This window comes from Nannospalax galili, unplaced genomic scaffold (assembly GCF_000622305.1).
Source record: "Nannospalax galili isolate Female #2095 unplaced genomic scaffold, S.galili_v1.0 scaffold17, whole genome shotgun sequence".
Classification (NCBI taxonomy): domain Eukaryota; kingdom Metazoa; phylum Chordata; class Mammalia; order Rodentia; family Spalacidae; genus Nannospalax; species Nannospalax galili.
In genome coordinates, this window is record NW_008342276.1 from 224,201 (window position 1) to 244,552 (window position 20,352).

Consider the following 20,352-nt stretch of genomic DNA (forward strand, 5'->3'; position numbering starts at 1 on the left):
AGTTTCAGGCTAATCTGTTCTATACAGACAATTCCATGCCAGCCAAAACTACATAGTGAGGCTCCTCTTAAAAAGATCATCCTAGCAATAGAATAAATAAGCAGGATCTGAACTTTACAATCTGTTACTATATGTGTATAGGGGTGTGAATACTACAGAAAACAGTAGTCAAATGCTTATGACGATAGCCCATATGTCCCACCTCTTCAAATTTATGAACATAATAAGGTCTAATTTCATGTAATATTTTAATTTAAAGATCTAAGATACCACCATAGACACATGAGGTTTTTTCTGTTGTTAACTTTTCTGCGATGCTTATTAAATCATAGTTACTTTTTTTTTTTTTTTTTGGTCTTTTTGAGACAGGGTCTCTCTGTAACTCCAGGGGTCCTGGAACTTACTATGTAGACCAGGCTGGCCTTGAACTCACAGAGATCCGCCTGCCTCTGCCTCCTGAGTGCTGGGATTAAAGGCATGCATTAAATTGTTTTTTATTTGTTATTTAGTCACAACAATGAGAAAAGACACTCATACAGAATGTTGGTACTAGAGAAATGAGGTTGTTGCAATGATTAAACTGAGCTATGTATATTGTGGGTCTTTGAAACTTGTTTAAGGATGAACTTGAGAAGAGTGTGGAGTACAAAGAAATCCTAAACTGCTATAAGCATAGCTTAATGGACCATTTTGATTAGAGTTTGCAAAACTAAAATGTTGATATAAATATAAACAACTGAAATCCATTCACAAGATTTCCAAAGTGAACAAGGACCCTATCAGAAATTGGGCTACAGGCCATTCCTCTTATATTATGATGAAGAATATGATTGTATACTACCTGAATCCTGAAAAATGTGAATGGAGCTGAATTAAAAAGTAATGGACTAGGTTTTTTGATGGAGGAAATTTCAAGATGATTTAGCATCCAGGCAATGACATGGTTATTGCTTATTGTACTTATTCAGATTAATTCAGATTTAGAGAAAGGGAGACCAGGAAGATGTGAAAAAAGTGTTCAGTTTGATGAGATAAGAAGTGGTGTGAATCAGGTTAAAGTTGTGGACAGAAACATCCAGTTTGGTGAGGATAGGAGCCTGAACCTTATTAACAGTCAGGGCAAGGAAGATTTGGACAAAGCTGCTCTAAGTGTTAAATACATTAGCACAGGTAAGGAGAAACCTTAGAAACCCTGGGCTTTCAACTGAGATAGTAGGAAAAGTACCTTAAGGGCAAGATCCCACCCACCAAAAGTTCTAGAGTATAAAAATACAAATTTATAGGGAGACAACCAGCTATTGTTCTATAATGGAAAATTTCTTGAAAATGTCATGAAAATTTCGAACAAGATTCAAGAAAGTTTCTGAGGTCAACCAATATGTATGTGATGCTTTCTACATGGAGCTCCAGAATTTGTTATGTGTAGAGCGATAAAGGTGGATCCTACATATTGCAGTTGAGCTATCAGGATATTGCTGGTGTCAGAAATGTAGGTCATCAGCCTAGGAAAGCTGAGTAGACTCTGAGTGGAATTTGCCCAAGAAAGAAAATATGTATGTTGTAGGCCACAGACTTGGAGAAGGAGGGCCACCAAAGCCCATTGGAACCCAGATAATGCTACAATGAGCCCTGAATGCCAAACACAGAGCTGCAGGAATTGATGTTTGCTCTGCATGTTATTGGTCTTGTTCTGGTCCAATTATTCTTTGTTTTCCATCCCATTCTCCTTTAGGAATGGGAATATTTACTCAGTGTGTGTGTGAGAGACATGTCACTTCCTTTTTATTTATATGGGCTCATAGTTAACAGTTTGTCTTAGACTCAGAAGAATTTTGGACTTTGGTCTTTTGAAGTGTTAGAAATTTAAGACAATGGGGAACCTTTGAAACTAGACTGAATACATTTTTGCCTTTGGAGATAATGATGGGCCTATGGGACCAATAACAGAATGTCATGATTTGATCAGAGGGACATAAAGGACAGTTTTTGCTCCTTACCCTCCTAGATCTACTAGTTCCAGGGGACTATGAGCTTCTCCCAAAATTTCCTCTGATTGTGGTTGGTCACATGTCCTCTTGATTAAGGAGGCCAAGGAGATCCCACGAGATGGACATGAGCCAGTGTGTAGTCTACAAAGTGGAGGATCAACACAGAGGAATCATTTCCTCCCTGCTTCCAAGCAAAGCCAGCCGTGGTTGAGCAGGACCTTTGACTTATCTTCGCATAGGCAGAATTGGTAAAAGAAAGGAGCCAGGGGCTCCTCCCAAGCCCATGTGACCCCTGAGGGACAGATCCTCAAATGATCCTAAGCGTAAAAGTAAATTGGTTTATCTGGACCAGCTGTATGGCCTTAAACACCAAAAAGGAAAGTATAACCAAAGATAAAGGGGCCAATATAATTTTTTAAGAGTCCATATATATAGCTAAAGGCTACATAACAAGCAACAATGCCATAGAGGAGATACCTTCTTTTAAGTTGTTGGCCAGGGTGGCCAAAGGGACTCCCAGATAGTAATCCAGCATAGAACTGGGAAAATAACCAGCAGACAACAATCTCATCTAGAGGAATATTGACAACTGATTGCTGCTAGATGAGGAACAGCTGACTTTCCTAAAACATAGACCTCTAGATAGGCTGACTAGATTCACCAGATGGACAAATAGTGGGGAACAGCTGGGGGTACCGGCAACACAGCGGAAAGTAGCAGGGATAACAGAGTATAAGGGTTCTAGTTGGGGGAGGGAAGCTATGGGAGGGTATCTGGGAAGTGGGTGTATAGTTCAACAAATTTAAAAAATGTATTATATTTGTGGAGGAAGCATATAAGTTAGCATTATGTTAATTAGTAGAGGTGATGAACATTACTATTGAAATCTACCCAATGACTTTATAGACATACACAGGTGCCCAGGATCTGAGTGCAAACGATTATGACTAGTAATAATCAGATACATACAGATTAGAGACACATTCGCCAACATCTCAGCATTAGTAGCAAAAACAATGAGTCTTTCTGTAAGAAACAATATATTTTAGAATGAAATTCAGATCTCTTTTGAGTGTTAAAAACTCATTCAATTTTATGTCTGATAGGGCTTATACTGAGTTCAGTACTGTATAACTGTACTGATTCAACAGCAAACCTAGAAATTTTATAGCCACTTTTGAAGGAGCTGTGTCTTTACTCTGGAAACTGTTATTGGGCATATTAAAGCTGTAATGATATGCTTCTTCTAAAAAAAATAAAAAATATTTAAAAAATGTATGAAACAGCATATCTTGAAAAGGAAATCTTCTTTAAAGGGTAAACTTCAATCAAGATTATATCTTATGGGGTTTATACTGAGTTCAATATTGTATAATTGTATTAATTCAACTGTGAACCTAAAAATTTACAGCCACTTTTGAAAGAGATGTATCCTTGCTCTGAAGTGTGTTAATGAATATATTAAAGCTGAAGTGAAATGCTTCTTCTAATTGTGTAGTTATTGAAAATTAAAAAAAATAATGATTAAAAAGTAATAATTCTTCAAAGCATAAAAATTTGTTCCTTAATATTTAGTAGATGTGTTTAAAACATTACCACTGAAATCTACCTGATGACTTTATATCCATGCTTAGATGCCAAAGAGCTCAGAAAGTAACTGACTGTGACTAGTAATAATCTGATATATAGAGATTAGAAACGCATGTGCAAATATCTTAGTGTCAATTGCATTAAAAATGTTTTCTGCAAAAATAGTGAAATTTTCTTTATGAAACTGTATGAAATGGAGATCTTTTTTAAATGTTAAAACCTCATTTAATTTTCTGTCTGAAAGAGTTTATATTGAATACAATATTGTATAACTGTATTAATTCAACTGTAAACCTAAAAATTTACAGCCAATCTTGAAACAGATGTACCTTAGCTCTGGAAATTGTTATTGAATATGTCAGTGTTGTTGCCATGAAATGCTTCTTCTAATTATATGGTTATGGTTTTTAAAAAAGTCCTTTCCTGTACCTATTAAAAAAAAAAAAAAAAAAAAAGAACGTGAAATGACCCCATGTGTGAATGGCTCATGTGTTTGAACATTTGATCTTTGTGATAATTTTGTGGCAGTTTGGGCGCCTTTAAGAGGTGGAGGTCCCCAGTGAAATGAGTGGATACCATAGGTGGGCCTTGAGGCATGTTGCCCAGCCCTACTTACTGCCTGGTTTCTGCTCCTTGGTCTGTCAGTATGTGAGACGTCTTAGCCAGGAGGTCCTGTCACAATGAACTCTGCCAAGATTTTCCTGACATGATGAACTATGTACTTCACATTGTGGGATAAGTAAATCCTTCCTCTCTTAAGTAACTGATACAAATCCTTCCAGTTTAAGTAAGTTCTGTTCACAAGGTCACTATGGCTGGAGCACACACGTTAATTTCAAGTTCATGACATTCCTGGAACAGCATTTGTTCACAATAAGTTAGGCTTTGAGGTCAAGCACTAGCCATTGGTGTGGTGCCTCCCTTCTCCTTCCTATGCACACTCTGTTATTGATCTTTTCTCACTTTAATAGATGGTGACAGCATGCACAAGTCCGATGTAAGCTCAAACTAGACAAAATCCCAGCAATTCCCAAACAAACTAAGGAACTTTTGGCAGCTAATGATTGCTGGAAGGGGAAGAAACAGTCTTTTACAGGGATGAGAGTCTTGATGGGCCCAGTGGATGGACCCATACTGAAGGACATTTGGGGACACAATAGACTCTATAGACCATATTATAGATATAAGAGAGTACATTAAATTGGGAGGGGGCAGTGGGGAAGGTGCAGATAGGGGAGGGGATCTAAATACTATAAACTATATTGTATGAGAATTGCAAAAATTCAATTAAAACTAAAATGTTGAAAACTGAAATTTTTGCTTTGGCTCCATTTCCTGTCCACATAATTTTCTTTCTTTTTTTTTTTTTTCCTACTGATCATTTAGAAAACAATGCAAATGCAATATTTCAGGGGTTTTTTTCTCTTTACCTTAACTATCCCCTCCATTTATGTATCAAGTTGTTCATTCTTCTGGGTGGTAAAACAGCTATACACTAAGAAGCCCTAATGTCTACACTGATAAATGTACATGGTTATCATTTTAATAATAATTTTTATTATTCTTTTTTAAAAAAGATAAAGATATGATACAACATATATGGTAATCTTCATAAATAACAAAACAGTATCAGATAACTTATCTCATACAGATCTATGCCATTATTCTTTAAAAACTGACTGAAGTTCACAAAAAATGTTTATGTAGTTTATCTCTGATGCTTTTGTGTAAATAAAACAAGCAACAGAAACAGCGTATCAACTATAACCTCTATTATTTGCTTTCTTTAGTCAATATTAGAAAATGTGTATTTAAAATGTACCTTGGAAGAGCAAAATTAAAAGCTATAGCACTGGTCTAGAAAGAGCTCTAAACCTAAGATGAAAATACACATGAAAAATAATTTGGATAACTACTTACACACAATATTGTAAGAGCAAGGAGCTGATATTTACAGGATGATAGGAAATTACCACAAAAAAGTAGCAAAGAATAGGGAATTCTAAACAGGGACAGAAGCACTTGCAAATAGAAATAAAAGGGCTAGACAGAAAACATGTAATTTGCTTATTATTTCTTCCATATAAAGCTTGAAGCAGGAATAACTAGGTAAACTTGGAAAGAAAAGCACGAGCCACATTTTTACAGAATTCTGTATTATCTTAGCTTTGGTTTTACTCTGCAGACCAGCCATTCATACATGGACAAAGGAGCTGGGAAGAAAAGACAAGAATCATGTGGCAGCCCTTTCCCAAATACACATGGTTACCACATGTGTTTTGAAAAATGCCTCAGATGATTGATACAACATCTCCTCCTTTCCAACTGACTTGAAAAACCACTGTTATGGATTAAGGACAGCCATTGAAGAATTCTAAACAAGAAGTGAATGAGGAGATTTGCCTGATATCCAGATGCACATGACCTCAGTGAACATCAGTCCTTGACCAATGTCCACCTTGCAACCATGTTCACAACTTTGACTGATCACCGGCCCAGATCTCATTTCAAAGTATATTAAGGAGAAAAGCGAGTATTTTGCAGAAAATTTCATTGGGAAGTACAGAAACAATTTTCTTCATACAGTAGAAACTTGGTATAATTTCTCTTTAGATACCTTCACTCCTCTGTGTTATAGTTTCTCCCTTTTCTTTCTTTTGCAGTAGTTTCTTTCTAATGACTGCCCAATATTTTGAGAAATTTATTTTGTTACTCTCAACTTGTTACTCTCAACTCGTCATTCCCAAACCAAGAAGTTCCAAAGTAATTCTGTATTTTTCTTAATCTCTACCTACACTGAATCTTGACTAATAATTCTAAGTCATTTGCTGCAATATTTAATCCTTTAAATACAGGAGGTTCTAAATGGTGGAAGTTTTTGTTTACATTTTTCCTTAAAATTCACCATAGTTACATTTTTTCAAATTCATTTCATAAATCTCTTGAGTACCTACTGTATGAGACATGTATTATTACATATTTATCTAATAAGAAAATTCTCGTATTAGTGAAAAATGATCATAAATACACATTAGCATATTTCAGCTGTGAAGCACTATGCTGTAAGCTTTCAAAAATGTATTTCAAAACAATACTTTGACATTTATATTTTTCTTCTTAATTTGAATCTTGATACTTTATTTTCGAATGACTCTCTGACCCCTCTGCATAGATGTAAGAAAGAGTGAGTAATTTCACCTGCCAATTCTGCCATAAGAATAACAGATTTACCTGTTATTTATATACAGGCTTATTATCACTTAAATATTTTAATTCCTTTCTACCTACAAGATAATGTATCAAATCAAAAATGAGATTTCATTGTCATAATTCTTATATTTATTTCATATCTGTAAGTACAACAAGTCCATAAGCACAGCACAGCAGAGGAATGCGTCTAGTTTTGTCTTCTTTTCTAAGGGAAGGTGGTTGAAATTCTCCTCGTGTTTTATTTCAAACTGTTACCCTGCCATTTTTGAAATTAATTTGGTGATCCTCAGTGTATGACATAGAGAGAAATTGCATTCACTTTCAACTGTTTCCTGGTGAAATTTTTTAGCCCTCCAACAATACAAAATTACAGGAGGACATTGAATTACAACTCAAATCTAAAGTTTCAGAATGGGATGTTTTCCTTATAAATGTATCAAGTTGAAATAGTCCATATAAATATCTTTTCATTATCTAAGTTGCATATTTGAGTATTAAATCCAACCCATCCTTAAGACAAAGCAATTTTTTCAGAAATTCCCTTCAAATGATTTACTTTAAAGTAGTTGCTAATTTTTTTGCATGCTACCCAACTCTGAAGACAGAAATTTTTATTAATAGGTAAATATTTCAGGTAAGTCAATTAATTAACACTATATTTTATGCCAGAAGTCTTAGATCATTCTCATTGTCAAAATGTCATGTAAAACGAAGACATTTTAAAGGATAAATTAACTCATTACCATTAAGCAAAAAATGATATTAAATAAGAAAACTAAACATATTCACTGGACTCCTTAACTTTTATTTTGTGCTTTCCCCAAATTGATCAGAAATATAAAAAGTAAGGGTGAGAGAAATTCTTTAATATTCATTTTAAAGGAAAAAACCCTATTGGACATGTGAATTGCTTTATTACATGCCATCAAATTATCTATCTATCTGAAATAGTCACATAGTATGTGTGAGGTTGCTATACTTAGAAACTAAAAGCATATGATGCTCATTTGAATTTAAATTTCAGATAAATATCAGATTTTAATATATGGATATGCTATAAAGCATTTGGGACATACTTACATGTTAAAGATCATTTGCTACAGCCTGTATTTTATCTGGCACTTCTAAGCACACACCAGCTAAAAGATTAAAGCACTAAATCTTTAAAGAAAATTAATTGGATGAAATGCAAGCCTTATATTATTTGATGTGTGCTGAGTCATTTATAAACTTAGAACCCATTTCATTTAGATTCTTTCATAAGTGTTTATGATTAATTTTAAACTTGAGACTTGAAGATCTGAGTGTTGTCATGGTTTGTGGAATCTGGGCAACCAGGAAACAGTAGGCTTCTATACCTGCTTTAAACTCAAAACCTTGTCTAACTTGGAAATTATGACAGCTCTGCTCACACGGTCATCACTCCCCATTAAGGCACATGCCAGCACGTAAGTGTGGTGGTCAGAGGACAACTTGCTGGAGTCAGTTCTACCATGTGGATCATACAAAGTGAACTTAGGTTGTCATGCTTGACAGCAAGTACCATTGCTCACTGACAGCAAATACCATTGCTCACCATCTCACTAGTGCTGAATGCTATAATTCAGTTAAATAAGTAGTGTTGTTACCTAATTTTCCAAAACATTTTATATATTGTCCCTTATACATCTGGTCATTTTTTGTTCAATGCCTCAGTCTAAGTCCCTTCAGTTTTTCTCTCCTGCACTCTCCTGCATTTGCCTGGATAGCCAGTATCTCTGCTGAGTTAAGTTTCACTCCATCAAGCTTTTCTTAATTGTTTCTGCTAACAATGCTATTTCTGTTTTTTACTTTTTTCTTAGTATATTATAATAATCATTAAAAATTAAAAGCTTATGAGGATACAAAGATATCTGGATGCAAAAGATATTATATTCCTCTTTCCTTTATATCCTACGTAGCCTGGAAATTACTCATTCCTCTGAAAAGCATGGGTGATAGGTGAATGCAGGGCACCCTGGGAAGAGGGGTGGAGCCTAGCTGCAGAGGGATTGGAAGAAAGAGAGAGCCAAGGGTGTATGGATCTGGAGCTGGGATCAGGAAGTATGTGGCCACCTGGCGAATGGCATCCTGTAGGAGTGTGGAAGCGAGATGGTGCACTCACAGACTATGATGTGAGACTGTGTGTCCATGGGGTACGAGCCAAAGCTAACAGAGACCGTGGGCAAGGCTTGAATCATGCGTGAGTTGTGAAAAGCCACCTTTTTGTAAGTTGCTCCCTCCTTGTCATATAAACCAGGTAAAACCCAAGATAAAAATGTGTTATGCCTGTTTGTCAATTCACATCAGGACCAGGAGACCCAGAGAGAGTGAGGTCCGGTCAAACAGAGCAGGAAGAGGAAAATTTAGTGCACTAGTAGGGTGACTTGTAGAAAGAGCATCTAGGAATTATCTATGAGCTTTCAACTTATGATAGTAGATTATATCTGAATCCCTTTTGGAGGTACCTTGTAAATGACATACAGATGATTTAAAATATTTCAGTTTATAGGACTAAATTATCTTCATGATAATGACCCTCCAAGATTTCAAGAAATAGGTGTCCACATTTCTAATAATTAAATTTAGCTAATATTGTAATAATTAGTTAAATAGTCCTGAAAGTATTTATGTGTAAGATAGTTGGTTTTCTACACACTCTACATAATGGATCTCATTTCATAGCCACTATATTTCAATTAAATATATTCTTTTACCATTTTACAAAATAGAGATGCAAAGACTATTCATAAATTTCTCAGGGCCTGAATTTCTGAAAGCACAGAGTTAAAGCAAAGTAGAAAAAAACATCTTTGCTCCTCAGACACATCCCTTTGAGAACTGTCTACTCCCCTCATCTTAACATGTATTCCTCCCATGGGCTCCGAGTAGTCTAGGCCAACCCTTAGCATAACCCTCCCTTGTGTTACATCCTCAGTTGGCTGGCAACTACATTCTCTACTACAGAGCAGGACAGGGACTCAGTGGGGAACTATTGATGGTTTCTGTTGCTCAAATAGTACCCTAGACATAGGAGGGGCTTAACAGATACCCAGTGAAGCAAAGGGCAAAAGAATGAGAACGGAGTCTAGTTTTAACTTTCATACATACTAAAACAGTAGATCACTAATTCCTTAAAATCAAGTAATATAGTCACCTGAAAACATTAATACAGTATAGAAAATTAGTTAATAAACTTCCTTAGATAGTTCATATGTCCGATGGATGTCTTATTACCAGCAAAAGCATTGTCACAAAGGAGACTTAATGACCTCAATTGACATAAATAGGTCATGAAGATAAATTAACTTTGAATCACTAAGGTTGTTAGTAATTGAACTGGGACTTCTATAAAATTGTACCTCGGGCAATAGGATGCTAGAGATGCCACCAAGTAGGCCTTTAGGTAACAGAGGGATAATTGTATGTAACTGTGTTCTGAACTTTAAATGACACTAGAGATCCACAGAGATCAATAACAGGTGAAAGTCAACAGTACAGAGATAAATATTCCCTTATCTCTTTAAGATTTTCATGACAGCAGCCAGAGCCTCAGTCCTGCTAGCTGAATATGATAATTACTTCTAATGGTATGTAAATAATAAAATCATTCAATGTTAACTGTTTTATTTAATTTAAGAATCATATTATTAACCCATTTTGGAGTTTAGTTTTCATCTCTCTTATCTGCAAATTTACTCATTCACTAACTTATCTAATTTATACTGAATACTCTATACTAACTTCTCTCTCGCAAAGCTTATACTCAAACAGAAAAGGCAGACACTGAAGAGGACATTGAAAATGTAGTTAAACTTCTATAGGAGAGGTCTTGGGGACCTTGAAGCATGTGATCTACTCTTAGTTTTAATTTTGATTATAGAGGAACAAAATTGGTGGATATCAATGGGAAACAGCTGGCCCTTTACAATAAATTGAGAGGAAGCCATGCTTTTTTTAATATTTAACGGGTTAAAAATAAAGAATAAAATTTCTCACCCTCATATAGATAACTTAGTCTCAGTATATTTAGGAGCCAAGGGGTAAGTATGTCAACTGTCAGACTTTCTAATCATTATTTAATGAGAAAAAAATGAAGGCTCAATGAAGCCTTATTATGGACCTCAGAAGTACATAGTGTATAAATTGCAGCATTAGGACTCAGCTCCCAAGAGTGAAATCCTACAAAAGAACCCCCCGCCACCTTTGTGGTCTATCTTATGCTAGACCACATGGATTCAAACATTAGAGGAGTTAGTCATGATTATACATTTTCAGGATGTTGAAAATGGAAATAAGATTATAGAAATTCAAATCAAGGGACTTTAGAAAGAAGATACCAATGCATGAAAGACAGGGCTGTGAAAAGATTAAACCTTACTTCAGGAAGAGACAGTCAAGCTCCTCTTGCCTTACCCAGCTTCTCTAACCAGTGGTGGCACAGATGTTGGCAGGGTGAGAGATGGGAAAGTCCCCCATCTTTTCCTCCATCTCTTTAGTGTCTTTCTTATAGAAACCTAGTCTTTGTAGCTCAAAGCCATTTTCCAAGACAAGTTCTCTGCCAACACTCCCTTCCCACAGTATGCAGCTTGTCCTAGTTTGTTTCTTCATTGCTGTGACGAAACACTCTGACCACTACCAACTTGGGGAGGAAAGGGTTTATTTATCTTACATCTCCTGGGTCACAGTCCATCAGGGAGCCCACGGTAGGAACCCAGGGCAGGAACCTGGAGGCAGGAGCTGGAGCACAGGCCATGGGGGAATGCTGCTTACTGACTTGCTCTCCTGGCCCCTGCTCAGCCTGCTTTCTTATGCAACACAGGCCCACCTGCCCAGGAATGGCACCACCCAGAGTGGGCTGGACCCTCCCACATCTCTCAACAATCAAGAAAATGCCCCACAGACATGGCCACAGGGCAGTCCAATGGAGGCAATTCCCCAATTGAGGCTCCCTCAACCCAGGTGTATCAAGTTGACCCTAAAGCTATCCAGTACACAGCTCCTCTACACTGCTTCCTTTGGATGAACTTTTCTATTTAAAAATTCTGGAGCTTTCAGGTCTGCTCCAGGGGTGAGAGCTGGTTCACTGGTTGACTGATGTCATCATTCACCTTGCATCTGCCCTGGTGGAGGCCTTCCTTTTATTGACCCTCTCAGTCACTGCCTACTTAATTCTTTACCCTGGATGACCTCCTTTGGTGACTGAGACTTGGCACAAAAGGAAACAAAGGGCAACCAGTTTAAAGAAGCTACATATTTTATTCTCTTAATAGGAGAGGTAGTGTTCAATCCATGTGCAGTGAGGAAGTCTAGGAGTCTTTTGTCCCTTGGTTTAATGTTTAACCTCTTCTTAGTATCTCTTCCTTTAATGAGCTTTAACATCTTCCCTTTGATCTTTTACTTCCTTTTGTGAGGACCTAACCCACTCTCTCCCCGATCCGATTCGCCACCCTTTTCAGAAGATTTCAGCTATTGGCCTTAACAGCTGCTCTTTATGGCATTGGCACCTCTTCAGCAAAGTGGCCCTGAGACTGTCACCATTTTGCTTGTCACCTTCCTGATTAACACCTCCAGCATTTACTCTCGATTTTAAGTACTTGTGAGTGCTTTGTTCCAAAGAAGGAGTTGTGCTTTCATGAAATTTCTCCCAATGTATACTTTACTGACCATCTTTCACATTTCCTCTGATAGCAAGCACTCTTCAACCAACAGCACTCGGGATGAGAAAATCATATGAAACCTTGACATTGCACATTTTGAGAAACTAAATTATTTCAGACCATAAAGCATTACTTGGTACGCTAAGGTGAAACTGTGTAAAAACTGGACCTTCATTGACTGCTACTTGTTTTTGTACAAAGTGTTTTCACAGACATTGTTTTATTACCCAGAGAGGTAGACTGGCCAGAAAAGAGGAGGAAACTAAGATTGAGAACTGTTGAGTGGCCTACTACAACTAAGGCTAAAATCACCATGCCATTCATTAAAAAGCTAAGAGATAGCAACACCAATCGGTAGACAGCAGCTGCCTTCAGACCCCAAAGTGCAGCCTCTACCTGCTGTCCTAATTTCTCTCCCACACAGTCCAACCTTTCCATAAAACAGAACACAGTGGTGGGCGTACGGTATCAACATAGCAGTTCATTTAGCCTATCAACCACTTGTATGCACTAAATGTTCAGTACCAGCTCAGGACTACCTGAAGCTACTTTTCCAGCTACTATAGGAGGCATGAGGTGTAAGTAAATAGGTGGAAGTTATTTATACAGTTCAGATTTCAGCTGATAATCTGTTTGATTATCATGACTAGGAGTCTTCAACAGAGACCAATTTTGGTGTTTCTACCAAGAAGCAAGACTAAGCATATTGTTTTTTTGTGTCCAAATTTTATGCAGAATTTGCTTTGCTATCTCCCACTCAGTTGGTCCCTTATGTTCATGTCCTGTCTACTGTTAATATTTGCCGGTTTCAACTCATGATCTAGAAAGTCTGCAGTTGGGGCTGCATGTGCCAGAGCTAACGCTTGCTTATACATCTGGATTTGAACATTTCTGGCCACTGATCACTTCCTTTTCTTTACTACTGAAGCTGTGCTTTTAATAAACCAGTATTTAATCCAGAAACTTTGAAGTGTGCAACACTGAAAGGGCTTACTGAATCTCTGGTCCTCTGTAATGGCAGAAATAGAATTTTGTGACCCATGATTTTATTTTGTTCTCTATTGACTACCAGACATGTCATATACAAATCTCAAGGAAAAATGAACTTGCAACATCAGCATAGTAAAGGGCAATTGTGTTTCATCAAACTATAAGAAAATGGATCCTAGAGGTCCAAGGAACCAGAGAAGGCAGCAGACTCACTGAAATCGCTATCATCTGGAAAAGATGATTTAACTGTAAGCCAGACGCATGAGTCTGAGAAAAAAACAAGTTTTACACATTTATTAACTAAGGATTCTTTAGGAGAGAGGCTTTTTAAAAAGTTAGAACAGCAGCTGCCAGGGGAATCTAGTAAAAGGACATTGAAGCAATGTATTCTGTGGCTTCAAGCCAAAAGAGCTTGGAAGCCACCAGTATGGAGAGAAAATGTACTCATCTCACACAGAACAATGCGCCAGTTTTCTTTTTCTCCAGTGTGCCAGGGAATACGTGTTTCCGTAGGGACCAAAAGAGAGACATTTCCTTCAGTTCCATCCACAGTTATCTCTCCGGCAGATTTATTCTCAGGCATGGAGAAGAATGCAGCTCCAGCTGCAAGGTACTTGCTTGCCTCCTTGCTGAAGGATTTTTGCTGTTGGTAATGTAGAATTTCACACTGTTTTTGACTGGGCAAATTTCCTAAAGAGTACAGCAAGGTAATGTTAAAGAGGATCCATCTCAGTCAATATAGGATGGGAAAGACAAACACTAAGAAAACAATTTTGCACCAAAAATTCCAGTACAGCAAAAACACTGTATATGAATGCTACAGCATGCTTAAGTCCTTCCAGGCCTACAGCAAAAAGGGTCCTAAAGATGACAGAACAACATTGTCATCAGACTTGTTCTAGTGCAGCAGGAGACACAAACTCATAGTAATTCATTCATCCAAAAATATTTATTGAGTTCCTGTGATATGCCAGGCACTGTTTGTCAGAGACCAAAACACATTGTCATTGATAATGTGTATTAATATTTGTCTGAGGATTTCTACTCTTTCTTCTCCTTCTTTACCATTCTCCCTTCTGGGATTCCCTGAGGCTTTTATGCTTCTCTGTTCTGGATATAAATGTACCTTTGTGGATTTCCTAGTCAAAAATATTTGACAGGCTGCTTTATCCTATATGGAACTGTATGGTAAAGAAAGGCCTGTGTCCAATTCACGTGGGTGGGCCTTTGTGCCTGTGAGCTGACAGTCTCCCCAAAAAGATGATTCAGAAGAATGATTCTGGCACATTATCTCATTGCCTCCTGATACTAAGTGAAGAAGACAGTTGAGAAATAACTCTCCATCTCACAAGAGAGAAAGCTGGGGCATGCAGAGGTTAAATAACTTCTCTAAATCAAACAGTCAGCAATTGGGCTGGGACAAGGACAAAGGTCTTTAACATTCACACCACATTCTCCATCCTTTACATCTCACTGACTTTAGATTAAGTTTCAAGACTTCTGACAAAAAGCCAGGATATAAAAGAGGAAAATACAAACATTAAACAGGATTCCTGTTTTAGAATATTGCTAGAATTCGAATGTTGTCAACACCAACCCAAGCTTGCAAAAAAGGAAGTCAATCATTCCCTTAGACATGCATTTTATACAATTAATTTTGCCTTTTTTTTATTAGATAAGGTAGCCAGATTATATTTTAAAATATTTACCCTCCAAATGTTTCTTATTTCTCATAATACTGATGATAGAGCAACACACACACACACACACACACACACACATACACACACACACACACCTCCTCCTAGAAATGGTTTCACATTATTTTGTTATTTTGTTGTGATCTGAGGTTTTGAAACCCAAACTTGGAAAATAAAATGCATAAAGAAAAAGCAGACGGAACACGTTTGTAAATAACCTGGAAACATGAAGAAAAGAGATCAAGCAGAAACGGAACATCCAGCTGTGTAAACACATTCAGATACTTTCAAAAAAAATCTCAAATTGATGGTATTCAAAGGGCTTTCCCACTGCCAAAATCATATACTTCACATTAATTCTTCAGTGATTCCACATCCTTTCCACACAGCATCAGTCTAAACTGTCTGGTTCAGATGGAGCCACTTGAATTCCATGAATGTTTTTGTTTAATCAAGTGAACACTGTAAACTGTTGTTCTTGGTCATATACTTTACTCTTAAGTAAAAGTAAGATTTTGGAAGATGAAAAGATTGAGATGCAGGTGCTAAATATTTGTAAATTCTCTGATAACTCCAAGACATCTGATTTAAAAGTATAGAAGTGGGCTCTTCATTGGATTCTGTTCATGAAAGGTCTCAATTTCGCTACCTGAAAGAGAAAGGATTTTATATCAAAAAAATAAAGTGACTAGAAGAGAAATGTCTCAAAACAGTCCTTTAATGAAGTAAAAGCCAGTAACTGCTCTAGACACATGTTAAAATCCTCTTCCAGCCAGGGAACTCTCAATGTCTGGTATGTCTCTAGAGATTAATTAAAACCTTTCTTACAATCTTCATAATAATAATAATGGAAATACCTACTTTGATGAAATTGATTGCAAAGGTTATTCACATCTGAGTTCTAACAGTTTACTGAAATCCAGCATCTCTCTCATCCTTCATCCCACCTTAGCCAACAAAGAAGTGACAAGTAGATGCAAACTCCTAAGTCTTATTTGAAAACTGAGGAATCTTCATTCTGTATATTAATTAGCTGGCTTAGAACTTCACTGTTGTTGATAAATGTGAATGAAATCACAGTACTGATTTACCATAAATGTTCTAACAATAAGGCCTTTATTTTTCCTGTTTCAGATGGAAGACTGCATATATCATGCTCAAATAGATTTAGAGTGACCTGTTAAATATATTCTGTGGAAATGATCATTTTCTTGATCTCTTAAAGATAGGATTGTAAGATTTAGCAAACCAATCTGTGAAGCCTAATTCAATTTGAACCAAATAATCCTTCAGTATTTCTCAAACATGTATGTATATTGAAAATTCAGATATGTATATAGTATTTTATCAGATAGATCTGCTCAAAATCTTTGTAATAACCAGACTTGTACCTACAGAAGATGTAAGATTCTGGGTGAAATTAGCTTTTCACACTTTCATAGGTGAACAAAATTGACTCCTTTCTTTTTCATTTCTTCTCTGTGACTGAAGTATGTGTGTGTGTAGGTGTGTGTATGTGTATGTGTGTGTATGTGTGTGTATGTGCATATGTTTATGTGTGTGTATGTGTGTATGTGTAGGTGTGTGTAGTGTGTGTATGTGTATGTGTGTATGTGTGTGTGTGTATGTGTGTGTGTATGTGTGTGTGTGTATGTGTGTGTGTATGTGTGTGTATGTATATGTGTGTATGTGTGTGTGTGTAGGTGAGTGTGTAGGTGTATGTATGTGTGTGTATGTATATGTGTGTATGTGTGTGTATATGTGTGTGTGTGTTAAAAGTAAAAGGGGAATATTTGAGAAGAAAAAAATGGAATATAAGGGCAAAGAAGGTGATGGTGGCAAAAATGACCAAAGTACATGATATACTTGAATGAAAATGTCATTATGAACCCAAACACTATTTAATGACTATGACACTGATTTTTAAAAATTGTAATCTTGGCCTTCAGATATATATTTATGTATATTTAATTTAAGATGAAGTTTGCCCAATAATATGAGTTTGATGGAAGACATGATTATTGGAGATTTTTTCCAATTTTCTAGAACAAATTCATAAATAATGGGTTTAATTTGAGGAATAAAGAAAAATGTAATTGAGTGATTTTTCTATTTATAAAACATAAAGCAGACTCAGCAACACTGATCTCTTCATTCCAGTATTGAGAATACAGAATCTAAAATGACTCAGAGTAGAAAATACACTTTCAAATCCACAAAATTGCAGTTATAATAGTTGACATTAATTCTCACATTATCAGATTCTAAGAATCTTTTTGTAAAACAGGAGGTGCATTCTTCAAGATCAAGTGTTAACTCTGTTTTTGTTGTTGTTTTTGAGACAGAGTCCTCATGTAACTACAGTTGGCCTGGATCTCACTAGTTAGACCATAGACCATGTTGGCCTTGAGCTCACAGAGATCTGCCTGCATATTCCTCTCAAGTGCTGGGGTTAAAGGTACAACCCACCACGCCTTACTGAACTCTCCTAATAAGAACTAAATAACTACCATCATCACGACTTCTGCTGAGCCTGATCACTAAACATAGTCACAATTGGGGTTGTTGAAGGTTGTGCTCATTCATTAAAGGAGTGCCAAGCAGGGCCACTGGACCCTCCCCGGGGTATCCAGCCACTCTTCCCAGCCAACTAATCCAGCCTTGAAAGACAAAAGAAAAATGAGGAAGAACCCAATAGAGGGATGCTTTTGGAAGCCCTTGTCAAGAAACTCCAATGGACTCCCAAAAACATTTGAAAATTGCCCTGTTCTGACTTTTTTTTTAGTTCTCTGTCTAGAACTTGTAATGCTAATTACTCTTGCCTTTACTTCTCCTTCACATTTCCTATTCATGATTCAAGGACTTTCTTCTCCCCTTAGAGACAAGAGTTATGCAATTTGGGAGTCTTTTGGATAAGCCCACTGAAGGGGTACGCCAATTGCCTCACCCTGTATCCCTGTTCAGCATGGAAGAAGCCAGAGCAGTAACCCGTTCAGAGGATGGCATAATATGAATAAGAGGTAGGAAATGGCCAGGCAGTAAGGGTAAAAATACTCCAAAGAAATGTATCCAGTTTCTGTGCTAAAAGGCAACATGTCCTTGAGCCTATTAACAACATACTCTATCCCAAAGGCCAAAAATATCAAAAGTATTTGGGAGCTTGTATCTAATCCTTAAAAGATTTTAGGGTTACTTCTTCAGGGGCGGGGGGAATGTTGGAGGGGAGGGAGTGGGCATGGATTTGATCAAAACACCTCATGTGCATGTATGAAATTCTCAAAGTTTTTGTAAAAATTGAAAAAAAAAAAAAGAACTGATGAGTGTCCACCTTTAGAGTGGAATTTGTGCTCTTCAGTAAGGTGACAGAAAATGTAGGGTCAAGAATAGATACAGAATGAGCAGCCTTAATTTAAAATTCCAAAAATTTGGAGAAGCTGATCTGATGCCAGAAGTGGAACATTGTCTGCCTTCATATTGATTTCTCATAGGCAAAACACAGACTGACTTAAAGTTTTTTTGTATAAAGTTATCACTGGGCTAAGCACATAGATGTACACATTCACAGACGTGAATTTCATGTTAAGACTTGATTCCCATGCCCAAGTTGTCTCATTACATTCCAAAACCCCATGAAGCCTCAAATATGAAACACTGCTGGTTCCAACCAACTCACCTAAGCATTCTCAAACTGTGAGGACCTTTCTAATCTTGGTAATGCATCATCCTAACAACAGTTCAGGCTAACAATACTGAGTACTCACCATCTGCCAAGCATTTTATAATATGCAGTCACTCCTCATAGCAACCTACTTTTTACATCTATTTTCTATATGAGGACACTGAGGTTAAGTAGTCTGTCAGACTTCCATTGCACAATTCCAAAGCCTCTCCAACCTCCTTTTCCACCCTGCCTGTCCCCAGCCTCTTCAATTTATTCCACTCTCTCTGCAGAGACCAGTTCCAGGAAAGCTTCGATCAGGTTCATACAGCATCTTCTTTCAGGCCTCCAGCCTCTGAGCTCCTCCAGTGTTATAATGAGACTGCTATTTGTACTGAGGCAATTCCTGTCCATGTGGTCATGTCTGACGACTGGAAAAGAGGGTGGCTGAATGAACACTGTCCTCTTCCATTCTCCAGGGAAAATGATTCTGACATGCTTTTCACAAAACTCCAGTGAGGACTCTAGGGGAGTAAGCGGTCTACTGTGGGCTACTGAGTAACACATTTGATTTGACTTACCTTTCTTTTCATTTTTCACTCCTCTTTTACTCCTTTCCCTGCTCTTATGTAGAATACCCACGTACAAGACTTTGTCTCAGGTATACTTTAGGGGTAACATGGGTGAAAGCAAAAAGCTAAATGTTACTGTCAAGGTTATGAGCTAGTAAATAGCTGACGTTCTATTTAAACTGTCTGACTCCAAAAGCCTAAGGAAATAAAAATAATAAGCAAGTTATTTGGGTCCTTAATAGTAGCATCTTAATTTCTACTACCACTGTATTAATTATCTGTAAAGTCACATAAGGAACATATTTATCTAATAAAATAACTAATAATAATAATAACAATAAATTTTAGATACTCTTATATACTTATACTTCACTTCAGGGAACATGGCACTTCATGTTCAGGTCTTTAGCTAAAGAGTAACGTCACCCACCAACCCACTTTGGTCTCTGACTCCTAGCCCTGGTTTGTCTTTAGAATGTATACTTACGAACTTTGCATTTTAACACTGTGGAATTTATTTCCAACATATGCATAATTTTCCTTCTTCAACATCCCTCTCTCTTTCCCTCAATTACACCTTACTAATTCGTTGTTTCACATAAAGGCAAGAGCAGCTCCCAGAGGAGAGATCTTGCCTTAAACAACATTCCTTAACACTTCAAGAAGCAGAATGGCATAGTGAACAAAGCAATTAGCCAGGATTTTACACTGCCGAGGTGTAGTTCTCTTTCTGCTGCTAACTATATATTTGACTTTGGGTAAGTCAACTGAACTCTCTAATTTGCTAGGACTTGTTCCATCTGATGTGGCATTTAGAAACGATAGAATGCTTATGCTCTGTAAGTTGCTTTAGTAACAAATTAATAGATCTGTTTTATTACTGATTTATTTTCCCCAACGAATTTTTTTATTAGCAAGTACTATGAAATCGTATAAGAAAATTGAACTTATATAATTTACTTGGTT